Source organism: Coptis chinensis, chromosome 5 (assembly GCF_015680905.1).
Source record: "Coptis chinensis isolate HL-2020 chromosome 5, ASM1568090v1, whole genome shotgun sequence".
Lineage (NCBI taxonomy): Eukaryota > Viridiplantae > Streptophyta > Magnoliopsida > Ranunculales > Ranunculaceae > Coptis > Coptis chinensis.
In genome coordinates this window covers 57,397,153-57,419,495 of record NC_141460.1, presented here as the reverse complement: position 1 = coordinate 57,419,495, position 22,343 = coordinate 57,397,153, and the positions used below count along the sequence as shown (strand labels likewise).

General features: G+C 36.1%; 1 non-coding gene across 1 annotated transcript; it reads right to left on the bottom strand.

The window, feature by feature from the left end:
- Positions 1-231: 231 nt before the first annotated feature.
- LOC147498090 (small nucleolar RNA R71) lies at positions 232-337 on the bottom strand. Its single transcript, XR_015197308.1, has one exon. It is a non-coding gene; the product is annotated as a small nucleolar RNA R71 (small nucleolar RNA).
- Between the last annotated feature and the right edge of the window lie 22,006 nt (positions 338-22,343).

The following is a 22,343-nucleotide window of genomic DNA, read 5'->3' as shown; positions in this document are numbered from 1 at the left end:
AGTTTGAACATGAGTTACCGTACAAACATCTACACTGGATACATGAAGTATGCAATACTTTCTACCATCTGGTTGTCACCGATGATCAAGTGAAGCTACAACTGTTTCCTTTCACTCTAACTAGTAAGAGTCACACATGGCTTCCTTCTTAGAAGCCCGATTCGTTCGATACATGGGAAAATGTTGTGTTCTCTTTCAGGAAGAAGTACTTTCCACTGAAGAAAATAGAAGAGATAAGAAATAAGATACAATTTTTCAGACAGAATCTGAGTGAGACATTTTCCGAAGCATGGGATAGAATCTCTGACCTACTCCATTCATGTCCTCACCATAAACTAGAAAAATCTACTCTTGTCCAATGTTTTTTCAAAGGTCTTCTCTAAGAACACAAAGTAACCCTCGACATCATGAGTAATGGTAATTTTTTGGATAGAGGTGCAACCGAAGATTTAACCTTTCTTAAAAACCAAGCTGAAAAGAGTACCCATTGGGGCGATATAAACAATTCCAAAATAGCCCAACCCAATACATCGAAGGCTAGTGGTATTTTTGAGGTGAAATCCGATCCAGAAATCAAAACTTTAATTGAAACACTCACAAGAAAGATAGATGCACTGCCCTCACAACCAAACAAAAAGACCAAACTCTTCATCCAATTATGAACATAAATACTTCACCATGTAATTTCTGTTTAAGCTTAAATGATATAGATACCACTTGTCCCTTGATAACAAACCTATCATCGTTTCCACCAGAAGAAGTCTGTGCGTTTAATGTACCAAATGCACCATCCCTTGCACTATAAGAGACAAATACACAACTACTGCCCTGTGATGACCTCCCAAATGTGCATTTTATTACCTGTATATTGCTGAATTATAGTTTCTCTTACGCTTAACGAAAAAAGAACTCATAGCTTTACTACCTTTTTCAGGATAAGGAGTATTTCAGACCACTTGTCATAAAAGTTATGTCTTAGCACCAAAAAGAGCCTTAATCACGCTTATTATGAAAACCAGTAGCTGCTATGGAAAAAGTACTAAAAAAGTCAAAGTCAATTGGTCAAAGTCAACAGTCAAAGTCCTCAAATTAGAAGGCCAAAGATGGAGACCCTTATCTCAAATTATGAAAACTTTTCTCCCTAAACCTATCTTAGTCATAAAGAAACCAAAAAGCAAAAACAAAAGTGAAAGGGTGAGGTGTCTAGTTTGTAATGGAGAAGGGCAAATCTGTAAATGGCAAAAGTAGGGGTATATAAACAAAAAGCAAGGGAAAGAGAACTCATCCATTGTCTTAGGATCCAAACCATTTGGTTTTTTTAATTTCTTGTCTTGTTTTTCAATTTATGTTTTTATTTTTCTTGTTGTTTTATTTCTTTTCAATCAACTTGTTATTTACATGTCTTTGTTTCAATCTTCAATCTTCAATCTTGTTGCTTGCTTTCATTTCTATGTTTTAATCAATCTTTCCCTTTATATTTTCAAGTCATTTCAATACAACAATCTATCTTTCAAGTTTTCATAGCTTAGAACCATTCTAATCCTACAAGAGTCTACCTTTCTTCTTCATATCTCCCTTACTCAAACTCTAAACAATTTAGGATGAACCTCAACTTCTAATCTAAATTCTTTTTGAAGTATACTTCCACTATTACTAAAACTTCACCCAGCTCGACCTTAGATCAAGTGTTAACCTCCTTCCATACTACCTATTTAAACAACTCAGTTTCCATGAGCTTACACCTACAACTATGACCTTACAATTAGCTGATTGCTCCATTAAATACCTAAAAGACATAGTAAAAAATGTGCTCGTAAAGGATAAATAATTTTTCTAGCTTGTTGATTTCGTCATTCATGACACCGAAGTCACTCATGATTCCATACCTATCATTCTAGGGTGCACCTTTTTGGCAACAACCAACGCCCTCATAAATTGCCGCAATGGATCTATGACCCTGTCCTTCAAAAATCTCTCACCCAAAGTTAATGTTCTCAAGATGATGATGGAAAAAGAGTTGGATGGAGAGGTGAGTATGATAGAAAGTGTAGTGCAAGAATATTGTGATAGGACTTTCCCAGAGAATGAGGTGTATTAGTTCTTATCCTTTGGAGATTCTAATTTTGATATGGATCATTATAAGGAAAATACCAGTGCCACCTTGGAATCCTTCCCTTTATACAGTTCAAATGATGAGTTACCTAAACATGAAAAGACCTCACCAGCCCAAGCATTTACTATGGAAGAACAGAACCCTATAGAAACCTTGTTACCCATAACACCTACACCTGACCTGAAACCTCTCCCTCCTAACCTAAAATATATCTATCTTGATCCTGGTGGTACTCATCCCATCATCATTTTATCTCAGTTGTCGAAAGAGGAAGAAAAGTGCTTGGTTAGAGTGATTCAGGAGCATTGTTCTGCCATTGGTTGGTCTCTTGATGATTTAAAAGGAATCGATCCAAATATTTGCACACACCTGATTCACCTGGAATAAAATGCCAATACCTCTAGCGAGCCACAACATAGTTTAAACCTGGCTATGAAAGAAGTAGTAAGGGAGGAGATCTGAAGATTACTAGATGATGGAATCATTTACCTAATATCTGATAGCGAATAGGTTAGTCCTATTTATGTGGTGCCCAAGAAGTCTGGGATTACAATGGTCCATAATGAGGTGGGGGAGTTAATTCCAGCACGAGTTCCCATCATGTGGAGGATTTGTATTGACTATCGAAATTTGAATGTAGTCACAAGGAAAAATCATTTTCCCCTACCATTTGTAGATCAGATGCTTGAATGTTTAACATGACATGCTTTTTACTGTTTCTTTGACAGATATTTAGGATATTTTCAGATCTTAATCGATGAATCCGATCAGGAAAAGACTACCTTCACATGCCCTTTTGGAACCTATGCTTATGCACGTATACCCTTCGGTCTCTGCAATGTACCTACCACATTTCAACACTGCATGTTACATATTTTCAGTGCTATGGTGGAGAGATTCATGGAAGTGTTTATGGATGATTTTTCCCTCTATGGAGATTCTTTCGACGACTGCCCATCTAACATTTCTAAAGTATTGGCGTGTTGTCAGGAAAAGAATTTGGTCCTTATTTAGGAAAATTGTCACTTCACGGTAAAAAAGGGAATAGTGTTAGGTCACATTATGTCTAAAAATGGTATAGAGGTCGATAAAGCTAAAATAGACAAAATTTCTACTCTACCTATTCCACGGAATATCCATGGTATACTAGCCTTTCTAGACTATGCTGGATTTTATCGAAGATTCATCCAATATTTCTCACAAATTGCTAAACCTTTAACCAATCTTCTTATAAAGGATGCATCCTTTGAGTTTAACTTGGATTGTATACAGGCTTTCGAAACTTTGAAAGGTGTTTTAATAATTGCACCTATAATTCAACCTCCTGACTGGTCAAAACCGTTTGAGCTCATGTGTGACGCCAGCGACTATGTTGTTGGCGTCGTTCTAGGTCAAAAACATGATAAGGGACCTACAATTATTTACTATGCAAGTAAACACTAAATAAGGCTCAACAAAATTATACAACCATAGAAAAGGAATTATTAGCCATTGTCTATACTTTAGACAAATTTCGTCCTTATTTGATAGGTTCAAAAACCTTAATCTACACGGATCATGCAGCACTTAGGTACCTTCTCGCGAAGAAGGATGCTAAACATAGGTTGATTCTATAGATCCTCCTCCTACAAGAGTTCACTTTGGAGATAAAAGATAAAAAAGGAGTTGAAAACGTTGTGGCTGACCACTTATCTAGATTAACTAATGATAGTGACAGTGATTCCGATCACATTTTAGATTCTTTTCCTAATGAGCACCTTTACGCGATCCTTTCTACACCTTGGTATGCTAATATTGTGAACTATCTGGATACTGAAGAGACTCCACCCTTATGGAATAGAAATCATTGGAAGAAGTTTCTAGCTCAAGTAAAGTACTATCATTAGGATGATCCATATCTTTTTAAATATTGCCCGGACCAGATCGTTCGACGTTGCATTCCAGAATGGGAACAGTCCACAGTTCTTTCCTTTTGTCACGAGTAGTCTTGTGGAGGACATTTTAGTGCAAATAAAACTGCTTCTAAAGTTTTACAATGTAGATTTTACTGGTCAACACTCTTTTGTGATACCTTTGTTCATTGCAAGGCATGCGTTCGTTGCCAACATCTTGGTCGTATTTCTGCTCGTAACATGATGCCCTTAAATCCCATTCTCATAGTAGAAATTTTCGATATTTAGGGTATCGATTTCATAGGACCTTTCCCAAATTTCTAATGGTTTCATTTACATCCTAGTAGCCATAGACTATGTATCCAAATGGATCGAGGCCATACTATGTCGTAACAATGATAACAAAATGGTTGTCTGTTTCATAAAAGAAAAAATATTTTTTCAAGATTCAGTGTTCCAAAAGCCATCATCAGTGATGACGGATCACACTTTTGCAATCAAGTTTTTGAACTTATCATGAAAAAATATAGAGTAACGCACAAGGTTGCAAATGCATATCATCCGCAAACAAGTGGTCAAGTGGAAGTCTCCCATTGAGAGATTAATCGTTTCTTAGAAAAAATAGCTAATCCAAATAGGAAAGATTGGTCGCTCCGTCTAAACGATGCATTGTGGGTGTACATAACCGCTTTTAAAACACCTATAGGGATGTCACCCTACAGGCTTGTCTTTGGAAAACCATGTCATCTTCCAGTTGAACTAGAACATCGCGCCCTGTGGACAGTAAAAACCCTTAATTATAATCTCGATAGGAAAGGTGAAAAACATAAACTACAAATAAATGAGCTTGAAGAGATTCAAAATGATGCTTATGTCAAAAAGTTTTGCTTTATAACTCAAGATTGCATCTTTTCCCAGGAAAACTTATTACTCGATAGACTGGTCCTTTCAAAATAACTGCAGTCACCCTTTACGGGGCTATTACTTTAAAGAACCACAAGGATAACAACACATTTCAAGTAAATGGTTAGCGCCTCAAACATTTTCATGAGTTACGGTCTACGGATGTAGAAGAAACCATTCTCCAAGATCCTGTATACGAGAATTAAATCCTCTTTTCCACGATGTATTCCTTCCCCTTTCCAGTCCATTCCATCTTTTTATTTAAAGGGAATACATCAATAAGGTAACCGGACCCTCTATTTGGAGTGTGTGGTTGTAAGTGCTAGAGCTTTGGTCTACACATATCTCGCATATTATTTGTAAAACAGTTTTTACTCGTCTTTTGAGTAAGTGTGACCCTATGGAGCGAGTATATAATTTTTTTTCTTTATTTTTACATTTCTTTATTTAAAAAAAAGATGAGGCGTATCCAAACGAGAATTAAACAAATCATGTAACCCAAAGTAATACTATTCTCTGTTTAATTCTATCTTTTGCCTCCACCTCTCTATTTGTCTAAAAAATCTGATGTTAAAAGACTCAAACTTGTACAAATTTTCAAATATTCTCCCTTTCGTTCAAATTCTCAAAATCTTTCCCCTTCTCAATCTCTCTTTCTCAAAACTTTCAAAAAGTTTTCTGTTATGAACAAAAACCCTCCACCTAGCAAACTAGATGGATTAGTTTCAATGATCGTGTGCAAGCACTTCCTAGAGAACTGCAATTGAAGATATGGACACATATACCAAAAACCATTCCTGGTTTGGGTAATAGTTCATAGGCACGTAAGAGACGAGCTATAAGAGAAGGCTGGTACTCGAACTGTTAAACACCAACTTGCCTTGGTCTTCAATCTCATAGTGAAAATTCAGATTTCAAGGTTTACATGTGCTAGCCACCTGCTTACTGAGCACAACTGAAGAGAGTAATCCAACTATCTGGTTGGGATTGACTCAAAATTTCAAAAACTTCAACAAGTCTTGGGAATTTGACTTAAAACGACCCACCTTTTTAAAATTTTAGTTTATTAATATTCAAAACCCAAAAAAAATATTAAAATCTTCCTTCTTTTGTTTGTATATATTTCCCTTCAGTTCTTTTTCTTTTCTTTCCTTTACCTGTTTTTTATCCATAGTTGGATGTGAGTTTACTTTATATCCTTGTGTAGCATTTTCGATGTTGATCGTTTCGGTACCTCACGGGTCAGAATTGGATGAGTAACGAAGCATAGATTTGCTTTTGAAGTTGTCGAAGCACTAAGGACATGATCAGAATTACGTGATTTCATTTGGACTTGGGGCCAAATTTAATACAACTTAAAGAGGCACGTGCCATCAAATCCTTTATATATCACGCGACTACGTGACCGACCCTCATCTTCCCTAAAAATCCCAAACCCTAGCCATACCAACCAAGCGCGTGTCTGCCCTCTTCCACCGCCCGCCCACCTAAAAACACCACCACTCCAAATTTTTACAGTAAGCTCCATTTTCAACCCTCATTACAACTAACCACTCAGATTTCATCAACTCTTACCCAAAATGGCTCGAGTCCTAAAAATAGTGTTGGAGCAAAATTTCGAACCCCTCTTCAATTCCGATCTGTTTGAAGTGCACTTTGAGACTGACATTAGAAGAAAAGGATGTGAGTCTCTTGTTTTGTTGGGGAACGTGAGTTATTATCCCTCTCTCACTCTTTCATTTTACAACAACATTCAACGAGAGGAGGAATACCGCATCATGGTTGTCAGGGATGGCCTCACATTCGAGCTCACTAAGGAGGTGGTGAGTGAGGCTCTGGGGATTCCTCTGAAAATATATACTCAGACGGAACAGTCCCCAGACAAGAAGACCATCGACATTATGATGGCAGAGATGCTTCTCGAGGGTAGGAAAAACACCACGTCACACTTTGCGTTTCAGAGTTCGCTGTAAAGGAATCAGTTGGTGGTATCTCAGTGGACAACCTACAACTTAATAGGCTTAGTCAAGCCTTCTGATATTGGTATGGTGATGCTCCACATCATGTGGATTCTTCAAGAGCAGAAGAACAACTTCTGCATCGCTACCTTCGTCTGGGAGCAACTCTGCAAACCCAAAAGGTCCACCGCCCCTCTACCAGTGTTGGTGACCAGGATCATGCAGCACTAGGGGTTCGGTGCTACAGACGCTCTAGTGGAAGTCAAGGATGTTACTGTAGGTCCTATCTATGAACACTGCGTCCAGTAATTCTAGCATCCACCTGCTGCCAGAGTCACCGAGCAAGCACATGCTACTGAGCCAATGGATTACTTCACTGAAGGTGCCACTCACCAGTTCATTCAACCTATGGACGGAATTCATTTCCTCCATGAAGGCTAGAAGATTATGTACCAGCACGTCCACCACCTCAGGCAAAGGCGGCAAGTCATTATAGCGGCTCAACAAACCCTCAGATAGGAGCAACAATATTTCTAGCAAGAGCAGTGATGTTTTCAGCACAGTGTCACAATGACACTGCACAACATTAGAGATGCACTCCCGCGTAGTGATAGACAGTCTAGGACCCGACGTCAGTGAGGAGAAGGATCTTCTCGATGTCATGATGAGTCACGCACGGATTCTGACTAGGCAGCTCCCTACTGTCCATGTAGATAGTTTATGTTTTATTTCCATTCTGTTTGTTTTGTTTTCTTTTGCACTTATGTTTAATTATAACTATTAGTATAAGTTTAATTTCATCTGCTTGTTTTAATTTGTTTCTTATATGGAATTTGGTATATGAGTAGATCGTAACACAATAACATCATCCCAAAATTTTCCATTTTTCTTTTCTGCATTACATATGTTTTCAAAAACCCAAAAACCCAAAAATTTTGTGGTAGAATAATTATGTAAATCCCTAGTACAATAAACCAGGTATTTCTCGTTCTATATAAAACAACCCCACCCCAAACTTATTTGGGGTGTGGTATATTTTCATCATTAAGAACATAATGCAGGTGTATCACCATTTTTGCTCGTGTTTCTATGGTAATATCTTTCCTTATCTCTTCTTACTTTGTGGGCAAAACATATTTCTATTTGGGGTTGGTATAGTAATATTTTGCAAAAACCAGGCATTTCTTATATCTTGGAAATACCCAACAAAACACTCCCGTACCCCAACTTTAAAATAAATAAATAAAATGATTTTGGAAATACCCAACAAAACACTCCCGTACCCCAACTTTAAAATAAATAAATAAAATGATTTTAGACACATTTAGCTTCCTAAATTACCCTTCTTTTCTATTAGGCGTACCCAAGATATTTATTGACTAAAACAAGTCATTTACTCTACGTGATTCAGTTGTAAAAGAAAAAAACTGTGGTTTTTTTTTTCTTCTCCAATAACCTCTTATTCTTTTATCTCATCAATAAACATGCATACACCCACTTTTGATTTGAATCAATCATACTAAAGTAATGAGGATGAATACCAACCGAATGGGGATGAAGAAAAAAAATTCAAAATCAAAATTTGATGAATGGGAGGACGCAGAAGACTATTATACTTTGGATTACTACAATGACTACATATGAATAGGCTGATGCAATAAAGCAGAGAAAGTGGTATGCCCGGCCTCTTATTGATATTCAAATCAAAATATATCGATATGAGGGAATGAAACTATGGAGTATGAGTAAAAGGACAATCAGTGGTATGAAAAGTTAAACTCCCCACTCTTGTATTACATTATTTTACTCTCAATATGTATGAAAGCTAGGAGAAAATCTAGAACCCGAAATCATGGTGTCACTGAGAGCTGTGTTTCTAGGTTTCTCTAGGGATTTGTTAGAGATGCAAGAAAATTAGGATTTTAATGTTGAACCCAAAATAATGAGGTGGTGAACCACGGAGTCTATCAACAGTACAAATGATGATTTAATTATTATGTTTAGAGTTAACCTTTTGACAATCTCCATTTTCTATACACATGCGATGTTGGACAAACTTTCATTTGATGGATTATTCTCTCATTAGGAACTCGTCTATTATGTATGGTCATAGTGAAAATTATCAATTGTTACTTCATCTTACATACCCTGTATTTTGAATTGTTTCTATGTTTTTCTTACCCGATTTTTCATTTTAATAACATAATTGATAAAATGCAGATGTGCTAGAGGGGGCTATTATCATACAGGAGCACACTGCCTTGAACAACTTGTTTAGTTGCCTATGGTTCAATGAGGTCAACCTATTTACACCAAGAGACCAACTAAGCTTTGGATATGCTCTCTACAAATTAGGAGATTCATTCAAGCTCTTTATGTTTCCAAATTGCGAGTAAAATTCTATCTTTTTGTTACATAATCATACTAGGGAGCATTCTTCCAAGGTTGAATGGGTGAAAGATTTGAAAGAATTTAAAAAGAATAGCACCGGATTGATAGAGATAAGGGGTGGATTCGGCTTATTTACTTACCCTGTAAATGTTACCTCAGTCGACCTCCCGCCTGTAACAAGAACATCCCAAGTAAGCTGACTTGTAGTCCTATCAACTTTAGTTGTCTTTGGATTTGTGGTCTCGTGTCAATTTTCAACTGCTTGGGACAAGTAAGAAATGCAGTATTCAAGAGAACATTCACCACCACTGACTGAGTTTATGGACATGAGCAGATGGGCAGGATCTTATAGCGCACAGCTGAGGTTTTGTTTGCTATATGAGGTGCCAAATATTTATAATCTAGCTAGTGAGGCTGGTCCCCAAGTTGATGCTAGGATTCTCCTCATGATTTGGAATGTTGTTGAATTGTTTCAAATTTCCCAATGGATCAAATGGACCTTATTTGTTGGGGTGGAGGGGTTGGCTTACTTACGAAGTCTAATTGTAGATTTTTAACTAGTGTTTGACTATCCTTAGTCACCCTTTGTTAGCAAGACGCCAGTATGTCTAACATTTTGGTATGTTGTCAATTTTTGTTTTTGCTTTTATGAATGAGAAGTCTCTATCACTGCTGGACTTGAATTGTATTGTCCTTGTGTATGCTAAAATCATACTGGCATGTAACTACAAATTTGTAGCTTGGTTCATAAAGTTTATCATAATTTAGTGATGCTTTACATTTATAGGCTAATTTAGTGATAGCTTGGTTCTCAATGGATGTTGCTATCTGTTGAAAATGTGTAGACACAGTAGATGTCATTGTATTATCTTGCCAAATGAAGCACATTATAGAAAATGAAAATGTCACAACGATACAGCAAGAGAAAGTAACAAAAATGGAATAATATCACAAGTTAACTAAGACTGCTACAAGTAAGGGTTGCTGCTCTAATTGAAACAGTATCAGACCGAAATACTACAAGTCTACAAAAAATTTCTTACTACTGACAAATACAACCAATTTGCTAAATAACTTCATGGTTCTCCTTGCCAATAGCACCATAGCAACTTCCGAATGGAGAGTGGTCTGTGTGAAGCAAGAATTCTTTATAAGTCTAAATTCTTCCTAATCTTACTTTCTGTTGATTTTGAATTCAAACTCTTGATTCCACCAGGAGACTGCAAACATCTTGGCCTGCCATTACACATGCCAACAGTGTGTAGTTTTAGAACACATCAATATGGACTCCAGCAGCTCCCCTTTCTACGAAAAGCTTGCAAAGCTTAACCGTCGCTCAATGAGGCATTTCATCAAACAACTATGGTGGTGAAAGCCAAACAGACAACCAATTAAGGCTCAATAGACCCAATTCCGAATTCATTATAGAGTTGCTGCAAGAGAAAGTTTAGAAACACTGAAGGAGATGACTTCGTAATTTAAAAGCAAGTTCAAGTTTAATATGCATGAGATTAAATCTATGTTTGCAAGGCTAGTAAGGTTTGTTTGTTTGTTTTTTTTTATATTTATTATTATTATTATTATTATTATTATTATTATTTTTTGTGTAGAAGATACAGCGAGAGGGATAAGAAGAATACGAAAGAAAGTTTTACTAAAAAATGGGTACCAAATAGACGTGTCGTTATTTTTTTTTTTTTTAAAATTATTTTGCCCCCTTCCCTTATTGGAAATACCCCAAAGTATTTGGGAGATATTATTAGAGTTAGGCAGTTATTGGGGTATGACAAAAACTTATGTTAGTTATGGGGTACGGGAGTGTTTTTAGGGGTATGTCCAAGATCACCAATTAGATATAGTAGTATATTTCTTCATTTCTTAAAAAAAACATTTCAAAAAAGACCAAAAATATTTTTTCTGTTTTGTAATAAAAGTCTTGTTTCCTTTTTCCATGATGAACAAATAGTCTAGATGTCTCATTATAATAACAGAGTAAGGATTCATTCTTCGAACTCAGACTAATATACGTACAATAGTTTCTGCATCTTTTCATGAATAGCATGCATAAGCATTTGATTGTACATAGTAGTGAGTTTCCAAGATCAAGGTTAGACCAATTAAGTTCAATATCCTGTGATAATCTTACCGAAAGCCTCATCTGAATGATTATTGAGTGATGACACAAAGGATGTCCGGATCGAAAGACCACACATCCACTTGCTTGATCACTACTCCATATCCTAGGAGAGAATTTCGGCCCTTTTTGGATCGATATAGCCAAATAAAAGTTAAAAACCCAAAAAGATAGTTTTTCTCTAGTTACACCTCTTAATCCTTCATAATTTTCTAAAAGCCTTTTTATTCTTCGCTGTAAATCCCTAACCCATTACAACACACAATAAAAAGCTTACCTAGCTGATAAGTTGAAAATTAGATGGATATCAAAAAAAGAGGAGAGAAGACCTTGTATAAGAACAAATCAGCTAGTTGCTTCGAAAAGAGAAAAAAGAAAAGAAAATAAAGACCAATCAAAAACCAAAACTCCAAAAAAATCAAAGGAGTCAGAAATCGAATCTCCCAAAAATTTCAAAATCAAAAGGAGATGATATCATAAACAAAAAAAAAAAAAAACAAAAGCAAAGTTATAACTCCCAAAATTCAAAATCATGTGGAGTCACAAAGCCAAAGGGCTAAAGAACAAATCACAATTCGGAAGCAAAGAACAAAACGAGGTTCTTCTCTAGTTACAAGTATCTTGAAGACCCAAATTCTCAACTTATCAGATTTTGTTTTTCCTTTTTTTTTTTTTTTTCCTTTCTAAACCATCTCCATAGCCCCATGACACTCCTAACAAAAGACTTCTAGCTCAATTAGGAATCGAATGTTGTGATAGTAAGTGATAAGTGTAATCAATCGACGCCAGTTTCCTTTGGACGTCATTCGTGTATGTGAGGAATATAAATGCTCATTGCATTTGAGAGAATGAAACTTGAGTGAATCTATCAGAGAGTTTGTGTTTTAACACATCCCTGTGAAAACCCAACTTAAAGACGACCTCCAAAAGTTTCAAAAAAGACTCAGCTTTTGCATTTTATTGCTCATGTTTGCGTATTTATCTTTAGATGATTAAATTATTGTACATATGTTATTTTAAGTTCAAAAGAGCTTGTCCTTATTCCCCGTTAATGAGATGTATAGACTTCTGAGAATAAATAAAGAGACAAGACCCTTTGTACTAAATAGAAGAAGTTTGTGAGTATCTCTAGAAAACTCTCACGAGGCTTAAGCTCGTCCAGTAGGGAATTCATAGTAGTTTAAGGCCTTGTTGCATATGGTCAATGTAATCACACTCTACGAAACGAGATTAGTATAATAAATAATAAATCACTCATTTGTGATCTCAGTTTTTCTCTCATTTTTGCTTGAAGACAAGCAAAATGCTATTTGGGGGGTGGTGATCAGCTCTCAAATGTGCATTTTATTACCCTTACATTACTACATTACAGCCCTTCTTACGAATAATGAAAAAACAACTCATAGCTTTTACTGCCTTTTTCAGGTTACAAGCCATTTCAAACCACTTACCATAAAAGCTGCATCTTAGCGCTAAAAGGAGCCTTATTAACGCTTATTTTGAAAACTTAAAGCTGCTATGAAAAAGTGCTGAAAAAGTCAAAAGTTAAAGACTCATAACCAGAGAACTAAAAATTAAGTCCTTATCTCAGAAGACTAGAGATAGATGTCCTTGCTACCAAAGAAGACTTGCTCAAAACCTAGCTTGCTTAAGAAGATATGAAAAAACATAAAGGGAAAGCATAAAACAACATGGTGAGGTGTCTTGATTATGGAAGGAAAGGGCAAATCGGTCTTTTGTAAAAGTATGGGTATAAAAACCTAAAAGTAGGAGGAGAGAATATACCTAGACTTATTCTAGTGTCATGTAGGAGTAGTGTAATCTTTATTTTCAAGTCATTTACATTCAAGTTTTGTTTTTACTTTTTGTTCTTCAATTCAATCTTTTTCATTTCAAGTTTATGTTTCAATCTTCAATCAAAGTTGTTTTATTTCAAGTTTATGTTTTAATCTTCAATCAAAGTTGTTTTATTTAAGTTTATAATGTTTTAATACAAATTTTGAGTCATTCAAAAACAAGTCATGAAAGTTAAGAATCCTACCTTCTCTTCTTCATAAACTCCCATCAATCCATCTTCTAAACAATTTATGGTAAACCTCATCTTCAATCTTCTGAATACACTTACCACTAAAAAACCCCTTAAGTAAGGGTGTTGATGAATGGGCTGCCCATGCTACATCAGAGGTTAGGAAGAAAGCGGCAGCAAAGGGCCTTCCTGTACGCCCACATGGTGTTCCAGTTCAAGTTGTGCCTCCACTCACACAAATTCTTAATATCATCAATTCTGGGGTTACCACAGAATCTCTGAGCAATGTAGAGTTTGATGAATCTAAGAAAGAGACAACTGGTCCTTTGGATAAGCAAGGTGATGTTAAAGAAAATGGTGCTGTCACAGGTCGAGAAGATAAGGCTCCTGCTGGATTGGGCACTGGTTTAGCTTCATTGTATTCGAAGAAGCAGAAAATGAAATCAAAGTCAGCCCTCTAATTGAGCATACCACAAAACACTATATTGAAGAACTAATAGGGTCATGCCATCAACGAGTTTTAGTTTTTGTAGCTTAAAAGTTTAAAGTAGATTAGTAGACCTTTATTTATTTATTTATTAATCAAATTACCTCCATGCTAATTTATAGTACAATTCTAATGTGAACTTTCTTAGATTTTCTGCTATTAAATGAGTTAATAGGTCTGCTAATTTGCTTTTTATATTATATTTAGCAGGCATCATTTTTCATTACCACGTCCCAAAGTTGAAGCAAAAAGTGTTTCACACTTGAAGTATGGGAATAAAGCGCAAGTAATCCGTACCCCCTTAAACAAGGTTAGTTCTAGGAACTGAATGTTAGTTCTTCATAAAGATCAAACACTATCAAGGTGTAGTCTCTTGGAACTCAAGGTTAGTTCTTAATACAGATTTTCCTACTTTACGCAGGGCAGCTACTATTTAATCTTTTGTACAAATGGATAATTACTTTGGATGAACATGTGGTTTAAAGGTGTGTTGGAATCCAAGTATGATAACTATGGTTTTGTTTTGCTCGTAAGTGGATTTTATCATATTGATTGTTTCCATTAGAAATTTAAGCTTCTGTGTTGCATAGAAAAAATCATAACGATTAAGGTTGTTATGCTATTTTTCAGTTTATATGACAATACGGAGGATTAAGGTTTTAACATCATTACTTTAGCATGATTATAATAGTTACAAAGATTATGGTCTTCACTTCAAATATGTTCTCTCAAATGTTTTCCTAGCAGAACCTTTAGATTCTTGGGTATGCTCTTAATTCTTGCTGATTAAATATGGTGTGTTCTTGATTTAGTTCGTGGTTTCATTGATTGTGTTTTGGTTCTGACAGTAGCTTGGTTAGAACCATAGAATTGAATGGATATATAACATCATTGCAATATGATGTGTTGACAGGTATGTAGAGGAACCATTTTCTCCTATCATCTTCCAATAGCAGTCACTTTTGTGTTTTGTGGGTCGCTCATCTCATGTACAAATGGAGAGAGGTAAACTGAGGTAGATTTTTTTTCTCCCCTTTACATTGAGATGATCATTAGGTTAGTTAGGTGAATGTTTATTATATGTATGAGCTTCAAATTTTTGGTGTTATCCTCACATGAGGAATATTGACAAAACAAGTATTAAAAAGGGAAGAGGGCGCATACGCGCTCGCATATGCCTTGCCCAAAGGGCACACATGCCCTTGTCTGAAAAAAAAAGATAGTTTTTTTTCCTATCTTTTTCATGAAACAAGTTACTGGAATGTGGTTAAGAAGGAGGCATCGCGCACCCTCCTATACGTATTCTAGAGAGCGCCCGCCGCGCTCTTGCCTCTACATACCGAGTTCTGATATTTTGCCAGAAAATCAAGATCGTGTTTTTACACTAAAATTTAAGATTACTATAAAACAAAAGTTAGATTTTTAGTAATAGAAGTCTTGAATAGAAAATAAATTTTGAGAACAACCAAAATTGAGAGGAAAACCTTGCAAAGATAAAAAGCTTGTAATGAGATAAGAGAGATCTAGTAAGCTTGAAGAGACTTGATAGGAGTGATTGTAGTCTTCCTTCCCATACTTATAAAAGGATTTGCTCTTGTGGAAGTAGGTATCATTAGCCGAACCATGTTACATCTTGAGTCTCATTGTGGTAAGTTACATTACATTGTTATTGTTTGTTTGTGATAGTTAATTACATAGCTTATGTTGTGGTTGTTGGTTGTAGTGAAAGTTTAGTTTTTTAATTGCAGTAGTAGATTGTCCAAGTGCAAGATATCTTAGTGGGGATCGATTGGTATCGTTTTCTCCAACAAGTGGTATCAGAGCCATGGTTAGATTAATCACAAAGATTATTATCCAAATCTTGCTTAAAAGGTGTTTGATTAAATTCATAAGAGGAGGTTTGAGTTGAAATAACTTGTTGAAGATGGATCATTCTATAAAAACTAGCATGACTAGTCTAAATAGAGGTAACTACACTATTTGGAAAGTGAAGATGGAATACTTGCTTGATTGTAAGGACTTGGCACAATCCATTGAGAATAGAGAGATAAACCCTACAGAAGTATCTGATGTAAATTGGAAGATGCTTGATAGAAAAACTATTGGGTACATTCGATAGTGGATTAATGATAGTGTCTTCCATAATGTATCCCAAGAGACTACCACTTTCAGCTTGTGGAAGAAATTGGAAGACCTCTATGAGAGGAAGTCTGCAGGCAACAAATTGCTACTCATTAAGAAGTTTGCTAACTCAAAGTACAAAAAAGGTTCTTCAATGTCTGAGCATCTTAATGGAGTACAAAATACCATCAATCAGTTGCATTTGATGAAGATTCATATGGGTGATGAAGTTGAGGCTTTGTTACTATTGAACTCGATCTCTACGCGGGCAGAAATAGAGCACAAAAGTCAACAGAACTTCCGCAGGCCGTATCTTTGGACTCAGATCTCAGAATTGGGCATATTATATGTCAAAACTACCAACTCGAAAAGAGTTTTCTAATGTTCTAGCTCGTGATCCAATCAGAGGAGTAAAAATGGATGAAAATGCTATTGCGGTAATTTCCAGCAGAGAAACCATGTTTGGACTTAAGTAATTAGGTTTTGGTCTTGATTTAGTGGCCCAAAATATAGCTCCAAAGCCCATGCATGAAATTGTAAACCTAGCCCTCTCCTATATAAAGAGGACTAAGGCAAAACTCTAACTCTATCACATTAATTAGAATAATTTAGGACTCCTATCTCTTAGCTTTTACTTTTTCTCTTTAGTCTAAACCTAGTTTATGTTTTATTAGCCTAGCCACCATTAATATAATTCAAGTTATTTTTAATCAAATAGTATTTCAATTATGTCTTCTTCTTCTTATTATTTATTCAATGATAGTCTAATAATCCATAGCTAAACCTCCATTAGAGAGGTTTTATTGAAGCTTTGATGAAGACTTGATATGTTAGTATAAAATAGTTGTATTTTAGAGCTTCAAATCTAGAGAGTAGTTCATTCACTATGGGAATGGGTTTCAACTTCCTCTCATGCTAATTATTAGTTGGTTAGATTTGCCATGAATAATTAGGGATAAAAAAACTTAACCTTTATGTTGAACCTTGTGTGAAAACATAAAGATTAGGGTTGCAACAAACTTTATACTAGCATATTAGGGATTAATCAAGGTGGATTTCAAATCTCCCTAACTCTTTCTTCATATTCACATCTTCTTATTTAATTGTCATAGTTCAATTTATAATATATTAAATCGTAGTTTTCACCATATTAGGTATATTTAAAATCATTACTCTCATATTGTTTAATTGTTAATCATTAAATGAGTTAGGTTCTCCTTTTTTCACTCCTCGTCTTCTCTGTCAGAGGAGTTTAAATTCTAGTATATCAGGTTGTTGTTTGACTGTTGTTAGTGTTCTTTCATATTGGACTTAGCCTTGCATGAGATTAAGGTTTGGTAAGAGAAAACCATCTAACCGTTATCTATCGTAAACGTCAGCGCACATGCCTATCTAGAATATCACACACTACACCTGCATCAATGGCTACGAAGTAGAGAGTCCTCTCTCTAATTTTTACAAAGCCCTAAACGATGGCCCTAAGTCATCCATCGTTCTTGCAGACCGAGGGGGACTTTTGAATTCTCCTGAATATTTTTAATTTGTTACTCGTTTTTCATGGTTTAGACCACGAAAAACCTTATCAGCATATGCGTAGGATAGAACAAGTTCTCACTACATTCTATCATCCTAACATAGGTTTAGAACAAATTAAATTGAAGGTGTTTCCTTTCACCCTAGCCGATAAGGCGGCGTCTTGGTTAACTGCCCAAACGCGTAATTCCGTGGACTCATGGGCCAAACTTGTTCAATTGTTCATGGAACAATTTTACCCACCACTGAAGATAGATTAAATGATTCAAAAGATTAATTTCTTCTTCCAGAACCCTCATGAATTCTTTTCAGAGGCCTGGAACCGGTACACTATTCTTCTTATAGAGTGTCAACATCATAACCTTGCAAAAGACACGCTTGTTCGTGCCTTTTTCTGTAGGAACCGTTATGGTTGCATCGAATGATTTACTACAAACCATGAGAACCCATGCGCAGTGGAATAAAGGGTGTTCATGATTTTGTTTAGAATCATACCTTTTTGATCAGCTGTGATAACTCTGAGAATCCAAACTCTACGAATTAGCAACCTCTTGATCTTCTGTTGTATTCCTATCCTTATAATGGATGTTGTGTAGGCAACGGTCTTCCAACCCCTTCTTTCTCTCTTGGCCTCTCTCACTCTCTTAGTTCATAACCGAATTTAGGAACTCACTTTTCTTGAGCAAAACCTGAGTCAATTGGCCAGAGAAAGAGGGGTTTCTTTATATATGCTACAATAGGGACCATGAGGATAAATTAGGGTTAGGTCTCCTGACGGGCTTGGGCTTCCCATGTTCGCCCAGAACACACAGCCCAAGTCCGTCAACAAAGGGCTTATTCTACTAAAGGTCATTGTTGCACTACCGCCTTAATCCCAAATTACGTGTATGGGCTCCATATTATATGGTTGTTGATATCCTCGTGTTTAAGATGATATCCTCGTGTTTAAGATATCGAATTCCCGTTGATTAAGTCAAGTTACTGACAACTACATTAATCAACTTCTTATTTCTTTGAGTAGTACCACTCAACCTTATTGTCATGTCAGATTAAATCTACCTGCAGGGTTTACATGATAATCCTTATGAGCTCCTCAAGGGGACATCATCAACCAGACTTCCTGCGGGTCACGGATTCCTTCTATAATCAACAACACAACTTACATACAATGCCATTACCCAATCCATCGAGTTTGTTGATTCACAAATGAATCTCACTCATTGATGATTTAAAGCAATGTACAATGCACGTAAGTGCCCGTTATTATATCCGGATTAAGAGGACAAGCATCCATAATAATAGAGGTGTTTGTTCTCTTATATAGTCAATATAAAGAGAAACAATCTCACTTGGTCCTGTTCAATGCACACAAAGTGTACTAGTGTGAACCTGTAGTCAAGATAGACTAATACCAGATTATACTACAACCGTGCCAATGGTTTGTCCAAATACATCTAGGTTGTGAACGTTTACTTATACTTTATAAGGTACTGATGATATGATCTTATGTGTGTCACCACACACCATATCATCTATAACATAAATTATTAGACTCATGCATATAACTAATAACATATATAATATGCATAGCATTTGCCCATATGATTCTCATTCAAAATATAAAAAATTAGAGTTAATACAAAAGTAATGCTTTTAGTATATAACCCTATCATTTTCAAGGGGCTTTCACATCATTATAAGGAGGTTCTTAATATAATGAATGAGGGTAGTTTCCATAGTAAAGGGGCCTCAGAGGCTTAGGTTTTTAGAAGATCAATCCAACTGTAATAATAATTGGGGGTGGAAACGACATCCCCCGTTCCTTTACTTCTTCTTCTTCCACAGCTAAGGCTGCTAGTATGTTTTTGAGGTTAAATATAATCCCGAGCTTAGAATTCTAATCGAATCCCTCACAAAAAAGGTAGAAGCCATTTATATTCAACATAAGCCTAGTCCTGTCATGAATATCAACTCTCTTCCATGTAATTTCTATTTTAGTCTTGAGCATGTCGACTCCTATTGTCCTCTTGTCTATGAACAACCACCCACACAACTGGACAATGTTTGGACATTAAATAGCCTTCCTATTCCTAATGCACCTTGGAGACAAAACCCCAACTTTAGTTGGCAAATAATCAACCACTTACACCTCCAGGGTTTAATAATCAAAATGTTAGGCTAGCAAATAACTATAACCCAGCTCCACCACAACAAGGACAAGGACTAGGGAATTATAATAATTATAATAATAGAAGTATCGTCTTGGTTAATAACAACTATCATAACCCATCCGTTAATAATCAACGTGAGATAGTTCCCGTCACACCACCTGTGGCCACTACACCTTCATAACCGGATCGTTTCAATGCCTACATGCAAGCTCCACAACAGATTCAACAATCAATACAACAGTTAACCCAAGAGAAGGCCCAACCAAAAGGTATGTTTCCAGGACAAGCTATACCTAATCCTAAAATGCGAAACACAGCCTTTGAAGTAACCGGTAATACTAGTAATGAAAATTTAAATGTAGGTGAGTTAAATGTCATCACCACTCTCCGTTCTGGCAGAGTGGTTGATAACGCCATCACTATGCCCGTTGATACTCCACCAGTGGTCATTGAAAATAAAATTTACTAGATACCGATATAGAAACTGAAGATCCTACCCCTGTAGAGGTACCAGTTAAACGACAACCCAAGAAAAAGTCCAACAAGGTTAAAAATCCTATTGACCCATATGCTAAATATAGAGAGAAATCACCGTTTCCCCATAAACTAGTCATGTTAAACAAGGATACAAATTTTGATGAGATTAGGGAAGTTTTTAAAAATCTAACGATAAACCTACCTTTTCTTGAAGCTATTAAAAAATTACCACAACATGCTAAGTTTCTAAAAGAGTTGTGCACTACTAGGCGGAAAACAAACATTCCAAAAGACACCTTTTAACTGAACAATTTCCCACTCTATCTGAAAATAATGGAAACATTAGGTACAAGGACCCTAGTCGTCCTACTATACAATGCACCTTAGGGGATACCCACACGACAACTGCTCTATTAGACTTGGGGGTGAGTGTTAACGTACTCCCTTATTATCTATATAAACAAATAGGTCTATAAGAGATGCAACCAACTAAAATAACATTGTAATTGGGTAACCATTCTATTCAGTATCCTAAGGGTGTTGTTGAAAATGTGTTGGTTAAAGTTCAAGATTTTTACTACCCAGCCAACTTCGTTATCCTCGACACAGAAGTTGCTAATGACTCTGTTCCTATCATCTTAGGGTGTTCCTTCTTGGCAACTGCCAACGCGCTCATAAACTGCCACGATGGTTTGATGTCCATGTCCTTTGGACACCTTTCTATTGAGGTAAATGTTTTCAAAATGATGAAATAGTTACCAGATATGACTATTGATGGAGAAATTAGCATGATCGAGAGCTTAGCTCAAGATTATTTTAACAACACATTTTTTAGGATCAGATGCACCAATTCCTTTCCTTCAGAAGTTCAGACTTCATCGATAACTCCCTGGACGTAGATGAAATCGAGGAAGATTTCCTTCGACTCTTTTGCAAATCTTCTTTTCCACCTCGCGAGTCCCCCTCTATCAACATCCATTCATCCCTTGATGCTGTGATAGAAGATGAATTTTCCACCCACTATCCCAGTGATCCTCCTAACCCACTTATTGAGGAATGTCTTACATATCTCAAAGCTTCTGATGATCTAGAACTGAGAGCATTAGCTGAGCACCATTTACCGACCTCACATCCTCATGTCACTCATTCACCTTCCATCACGAATGTTCCCCGCCCTCTACCTTTTCAATGGAAACTTGAGTTTGCACTTGACCCTGTTGCTTCTCTTATGCTTCATGATTTTCTAAACCCTTCTAGTAAGAAAATACTACCCAAGGACAAGCCACCTCACCCTTTCATTTTCAGATGTGTGATTATACCAACCCACGCCACCAATAAGTTTTGTGCTAAACCCACATTCTCATTTTTTTCATTCCTTCTTTCTAAAACTTATCCATATCCCACATATTTTCCATAACCATCTATTTTTTCATGATCATTCACTTGGCCACCCTTTCGTTGGAGAGAAAAAAAAAGAAATTGCATGCTAGGTTAGGTTCTAGATCCATAAGTATTCACTCTCATTCCGCTACGCCATGTCATAGAAAATATTGGTGCCTAATTTTGTTTGGGTTTACAGTCCGTGTTAATTATTTATGGACAGACTCACAACTCTTTAGATTGTTGATATATGGTAGACTGTATGTTAATACATATTTTAGATAAAGTCTCAAGTATCTGACTATAAAAGGCTCATTTTATTCTTCACTGTACTTCTTTTCAATTCTATATATATCGATAAGTGCACCATTAAGGTAACCGGGCCCTCCCTTTGGAGTGTGTGGCTATAAGTACCGGATCCTAAGTCCACATGTAACGTAATTCATGCTTTCCACTCTTGCATGTTTTCTCATTTTTGAGTCGTGTTTCTCTATGGAGTGATTTATGTCCTTATTTCTTTAATGTTTTCTTTTATAATTAAACCTTATTCATAAAAAGTAAAAAAAAAATTAAAATAAAATTAAAACTTAATAGACAGTAGTCTAGTAAGTCTCGAGAATCTAACTTTAAAAGACCCATGTTTTAAAACAAATTTTCTAAACCTTGTTTTCAAATATTTGTTTGGGGGTGGGGTGTTTGGTCTTTCCATTCTTGATCACTCAACTTCATATTCTTATCCCTTCTTCATCTTGTGGCT